Source organism: Mustela putorius, unplaced genomic scaffold (assembly GCF_011764305.1).
Source record: "Mustela putorius furo isolate JIRA1106 unplaced genomic scaffold, ASM1176430v1.1 tig00004007_pilon_pilon_pilon, whole genome shotgun sequence".
NCBI classification, from domain to species: Eukaryota; Metazoa; Chordata; class Mammalia; order Carnivora; family Mustelidae; genus Mustela; species Mustela putorius.
The window spans coordinates 12,020,779-12,027,015 of NW_025422145.1; the positions used below are offsets into that span (position 1 = coordinate 12,020,779).

At 45.6% G+C, this 6,237-nt stretch overlaps 1 protein-coding gene across 3 annotated transcripts in view; it reads right to left on the reverse strand.

Annotated features, from left to right (window-relative positions):
- Positions 1-5,097, reverse strand: part of HMOX2 (heme oxygenase 2) — a 32,284-nt gene extending 27,187 nt beyond the window's left edge. The window contains exon 1 of one of the 3 annotated variants that reach the window (XM_004750507.3): positions 4,979-5,097. The gene's annotated coding sequence lies outside the window, so the exon portion shown is untranslated. Of the gene's footprint in view, positions 1-4,974 lie in introns of all 3 variants that reach the window. The other 2 variants (XM_004750508.3, XM_045072206.1) reach the window with 2 other exon arrangements.
- Positions 5,098-6,237: the final 1,140 nt, after the last annotated feature.

The following is a 6,237-nucleotide window of genomic DNA, read 5'->3' on the forward strand; positions in this document are numbered from 1 at the left end:
GTTTCTGAGAACTATGGCAATAATTAGGCCTATGATACTCCTGGGAAAGAAACAACTCTATTCGTGTGACAAAAATTAATTTTTACCCCTAAGCAGAAAGAAGAGACCATCTACTTGCTCGGCCTCTGGAATACAAGCTGACAGCAGTCACTGCCATGCAACAATTACCCCTTTCTTTCCTCTTCTGCTGTCCACTTCCTCAAGTAACCCTACTCACTCACTTCTCTACCCTCTTGCCAGGCCACTCCCACTTTGTTCTAGCCTGTGCTTTAGACAGGGGGCCCTAAACAAGAATCACATGGGAAACCTTATTCCCTGGCCCAATCCCAAACTTACCCAAATAGCAAAGTATGAAAACCCATCTTAGATCTATAAACACCATTCAAGGCACTGAAGGTCTTTTAAGGTGCTAATCTTAACCTCATTAAGTATTAACCCCATTTTTCAGATACAGAAACTGCAGCTCAAAGGGCTTAAATGTTTTTCTTTTTTTTTTTTTTAAAGATTTTATTTATTTATTTGACAGAGAGAGATCACAGTAGGAGAGAGGAAGGGAAGAGACCACAGAGAGAGGAAGGGAAGCAGGCCCCCCGCTGAGCAGAGAGCCCGATGTGGGACTCGATCCCAGGACCCTGAGATCATGACCCGAGCCGAAGGCAGCGGCTTAACCCACTGAGCCACCCAGGCGCCCCTTAAATGTTTTTCTCATGTCAAAAATATACCATTACAACTTCCTTTTTTGGAAGAAACCATTTATTTTTCACCCTAATATAAATGAGTATGTATTTAGATACAGACACAGACAAGTAAAATGAAACTGTCTAATGTTGAATAGCTTGAGTGAAACAAAATGGTTACAAATTGACTAATCAGCTTAATCTAATACCTAACAATTCACTTTTTTTTTAAGTAAACTCTATGTCCAACATGAGCCTGGAACTCATGAGCTCCCAAGATGAAGAGGCGCAGCTTTACCAACTGAACCAGCCACATGCCCCAACAATTCAATCAAAAAGTCAGTCCAGGGGAGCCTCTGTGGCTCAGTTGTTAAGCGTCTGCCTTCGGCTCAGGTCATGATCCTAGGCTCCTGGGTCAAGCCCCGCATCTGGCTCTCTGCTTGGTTAGAAGCCTGCTTCTCCCACTCCCACAAGAATCCCGCTTGTGTTCTTTCTTGCTGTCTCTGTCAAATAAATAAATGAAATCTTTTAAAAAATCTATTACACAGAGAAATGCATGTTTGCTAAAAAGCCTTTGAAAATTATATCAAAGCATTAGAAAAAACCTGTTCACGTAAGAGACATATGAATTTAATTGCTGCTTTGAAATGCCTAGTTAAGAGTTCAGGGATGCCTGGGTGACTCAATGGGTTAAGCCTTTGCCTTCGGCTCAGGTCACGATCCCAGGGTCCTGGGATTGAGACCCACATCATCATCATCATCATCATCATCATCATTGCAACATCATCAGACTCTGCTCAGCAGGGAGCCTGCTTCCCCCTCTCTCTGCCTGCCTCTCTGCCTACTTGTGATCTTCCTCTTTCTGTCAAATAAATAAGTAAAATCTTTTAAAAAAATTTTTTTTTAATTAAAGAAGAGTTCAGAATATTGCCTTGTGAGGTCTGAATATAAATTTGTTGATATGACAACCCAGAAAGAGTTTCCAGCTCCATTTCAGTCTGCCATGATTGCAATTTAGATGTAGTTCTTGTGGGTGCGCTATTTGTAAGTGGATTTCTTTTACAATAGCTATATACCTTTAAATTATCCGTAGTGAGGGGCACCTGGGTGGCTCAGTGGGTTAAGCCTCTACCTTGGGCTCAGGTCAGGATCTCGGAGTCCTAGGATCAAGCCCCGCATTAACGGGGAGCCTGCTTCCCCTGCCTCTCTGCCTACTTGTGATCTCTGTCAAATAAATAATAAAATATTTTTTATAAATAAATAAATAAATGAAATAAATTATCTGTAGTGAGCTCCAGTAACCAGTGTTATTCTTAAATGAAAAGACAATGGTCATTCAGAAAAGATTTCTTGCAATATATATAAATGTAACTGCATATTCATAAATGTATGTAATGTTGCTAAATGAGACCACCAGTTATGGGCTGCTGTACTTCAGTACTGCGTGTCAAATTTATTAGAAATTTAAAACTGAAATTTCTGAGGGGTGCAGCTGTCTTCATTAGTTGGCTTTAAAATGTGTAATACAATGGAAGATAATATCTTACAGTAACTAACTGGAGTCAGTGTAGAGAAGTAAACCATACTAGTGAACAATACTGCAGAGCACCTGCATGGTCACCAGAGTAAAATATCTTCCAGTATTTAAAAAAAGAAAAGGAAAGCCCTCCTTATAAGCAGTTACAGTAACTGTTCCAATTAAAGATTCCCCCTCCTTCTACTCTTTTCTGTCTCTCTTCTGTCCCTCCCTCCTTTCCTCCCAAGAATTAATCAGTAATGGCACTGCTTCTCAGTACTGCAAATATATCCTGAGAAATCATTCAAATTACAACAAAAGACCTTTCATCCTATGTTTTTGCACAAACCTAACAGACATAATAAATTTAGTTAAAAAGCACATAACCCTCACTGTGTTACAAAAGATATGTAATTCAGAGCTCTTAATTCTCTCACTGATTACTATAAGAAAAAAAGATTGCATTAAATGTCTATTTATAACTTTTCAGTTAACTGTGGCCAAGAACATACCAGGAGGTAACTTACAGTTCAAATTTTTCTTTTTTTTCACCAGGAAGTTAACAAGCTGAATTCTCAACTGTACAATAAATACACAATTCCAAATTTTATTAAAGATTTTATCGAGAGAGCGGGAGTTGGGTGGGGGGCGGTGCTGGCCAGAAGGAGAAGCAGAGCCTAGCTGAGCAGAGAGCTGGACATGAGGCTCAATCTCAGGACCCCAGGATCATGACCTGAACTGAAGGTAGACACTTAACTGAATAAGCCACCCACATGAACCCACAATTCCAGTTTGGTTTTTTTTTAAGATTTTATTTATTTATTTGACAGACAGAGATCACAAGTAGGTAGAGAGGCAGGCAGAGAGAGGAGGAAGCAGGCTCCCTGCTGAGCAGAGAGCCCGATGCGGAACTCGATCCCAGGACCCTGAGATCATGACCTGAGCCAAAGGTAGAGGCTTAACCCACTGAGCCACCCAGGCGCCCCCAAAATTCCAGTTTTCAAAAATATCTTTCTCCTGAAGGAATGAAATTCTAGTTTTTGATGCAATACTGATGCAGAGTTCAATTGTCCTATGAAGAGAGTCAGCTATTAAAAGAAAACAAAAAAAAATCAAGGTAGCTCAAAGGCCCCAGCTGTCCAATTTTGCATTTCAACAAACTCAGTAAGGGGTGAGCTAAAAGGCAATGAATACTTTCTATAATTCATCTTCTCACTTGGCATTGCCATTTCTAGAGCAGCTCATACTCCTGACTCCAGTGACTCACAGAATCTCCCCATACCGGCCCAAGCAGAAGAAAAAAGCAAAGCAAATCAGACAATAAAGAGAACCATACATTTTCCTCCCCACATCCCCAGTTAGATGGGGTTCCTCACAGTGAGTATTTCCAAGCCCTTAATTCCCAGTGTTTTGGCTTAGGTGCTGTATTTAAAAGTTCTTCCAATTCCACCAAGTAAGCCTGTAAATACCTAAGCTGTGAACTTCTGGTAAGCTTGTGATTTTTCTTGGAAAAAAAAGAAAGAAAGAAGGAAGGAAAGAGAAAAGAAAAAAAACTAAAGAATAAAGCACCTACTGAAGTGTATTCCTTAACCCACTCCATGCAAAAAGAAAAAATAAAATTTTTAAACATGGCAGTTAAAATTTTAAGCAGAACACGCTAGCCAACGTCAAACCATAAATTCAAATACACAAAACCACTAAGCTCCTGTTTCTTTCTACTTGGAAGACAGGTTACCGGGAGAGGGAAGAGAGTTTAAACGACATAATCCACTTCCAATCTCTACCACGCTGTTTAGGAAAGATCATGGGTTCTCTAGGCAGATGACTAGGATCAAAGCCATCTGTGGTGTCTTCTCCATTGTGGGATGGAGGTGAAGTCATTTAACCCGCGTCTCATCATTAATTCCATTGTATAAGTGGAAAAACCTATCAACTCACAAGCTTTTGGAAGGGGCTGACAGCGAACTGCAGAGCATTATACGGGGGGTGGGGGTGTTTCCCACCCCCCACCCCCCGCCCCCAATCACATGCCGCCTCGTATGGTTCAGAGAACCACGGGAACACGAACTGCCACAGGCCACAACAAGCGGTTCATCAGAATCCACCTAAATCGCATGACACAGGCAGGCCTGGTGCAAGGGACTGTGCAAGGCGCTCCTGGCAACCACGGGCAATTAATGCACCTACAGCAGCGCGCCGACGCCGTGACTGGTAAACTCCACGCCGGGACTAACCGGCAGCCCCGGGGCGTCGGTCCCTCCCGACCGGTCTGCGCCCCGGCGGTCACGGGTCACTCATGAAGTCATGACAGTGACTCAAAGCGCCCTTCCGACTGAGGTGACTCAGGAGGAAGCGCAGAGCCCGCAACAGCCGCCACGCGGGGCACAGACCTCAGGAGCCCGGGGGACAGGCGGGGGTCCCGGCGGGCCCACCGCGGCGGGAGGCTGCAACCCCCGCCAAGAACGCCAAGACGGCACGCGGCGCCCCCGGGGTCACCTCTCCCCGCGCACTCGTGACGCCGCGAGGGGCTGGGCCCAACGGGGCCCAACGCGGACCGGCTGCCCTGGCCTCGCGGGCCCGCCGAAGCTGCGCGTAGGAAGCGGGTATCTTCAGCTCGGCCCCCTCCCCGCTCATCCCGTTTCCGGTCGCCCCCCGCCCCTGCCCCCCGGGTCTCCCTCAGGCCGGCGATAGGGCCCCAGCGTGCCGCCGCCCGCCCGGCCCAGCTCCCAAAGGCCCGGGCTGGCCGGACTCGCGGAGGAGCCCAGAGAAGGGCCCACTCACCCACCTCCTGTCCGCTCGGCCGTCCGTCAGTCGCCGCGCTCGCGCGTCCACCAGCGACTCCCTGAAGTGCCGCGGCCGCCGCAGCGGAGCGGGCGGCGCGAGGGCGGTCCGACGTGCGCACGCAGCGGGGGCGGGGCCTGTGGAGGACACGCCCCTGCGGCGGGCGCCCGGCGCCTCCGGCTAAGCCCGCAGGCCCTGGGGAGTGCGCACGTTAACAAGAACGGATGTTAAGGAGGGTGCCTCCCGGCTACGCGTTCTCTGTGCCCGGTGCCACAGCCTGTGCCTGGTCCTCTTGCGCTGGGCAGCCGCACTGGGTTCCCGTCATTTCCTTACCCTTAGAGTTGTCTGCAGATTAAATGACAGGTACCTTCCGGGGTTGACAAAGGTGTGCGGAACGTGCGATGCTCGTGGGAGTTTGAGGGGAAGAGGGGAAAATTTAACGAGATCTTTTAGAATTAAGAATGGGCCTTCTCTTTGCTCAATTCCACTTCTCGGTAGCTATCGTAGAAAAACGCGTGCAAGAACCCAAAGAGGCATACGCAAGAAAGGCCATTGCCACACAAGGGGATACGTCCGTCCTTTGGGTGAAAATCTCGAAACAACCTAAACGTCCATTAAAGAAGGATGGGGGTGGGGATTGACAGGGACACATCTATTCAGTGGAACTGTGCTTCCGTTAAAAAAGGAAGGGCAGACACCACCTTAGAGAGGATGTTAGGCAGAAGGGAAAATCAAGATGTAGGAAAACACAAAAATACATCTGAGTGTATAAGTTTAACCTAAAAAATTCTGAACTCTATTGTGTATGTGAAGTGCTTAAGGGTGAAAGGCACTGACGTCTGCAATTTAGTTGAAGCCTATAAAAAAAATAAGGTAGTTGACAGATAATAGGTATAAATATAGCAAAATGTTAAGAACTGTGGAATCTAGGTGGTAAGTATGAGTATTCACTGTATAGTTATCTCAAATTTTCTAAATGTCTACAAATTTTCACAATAATATTTGGGGGAAAATAATTTCAGTATGATCCCTTTTATTTTTTTTTAACTACAAAATGTTCTCTCCACATGTTCATGTTTGGATAACAAAATGCATGCAAAGGCCAAGAAGGTTTACACACCAGAATGTCAGAGGGAGGTCGAAGGTCATTTGTGCTTCATCTCTACCATTTAAATTTTTTATGAGATGCATAAATGCATTACACATTACTTGGCTGTCAAAACCAAATTTAAAAAAGAATGAATTTTTTAAAAAAGTAATAAT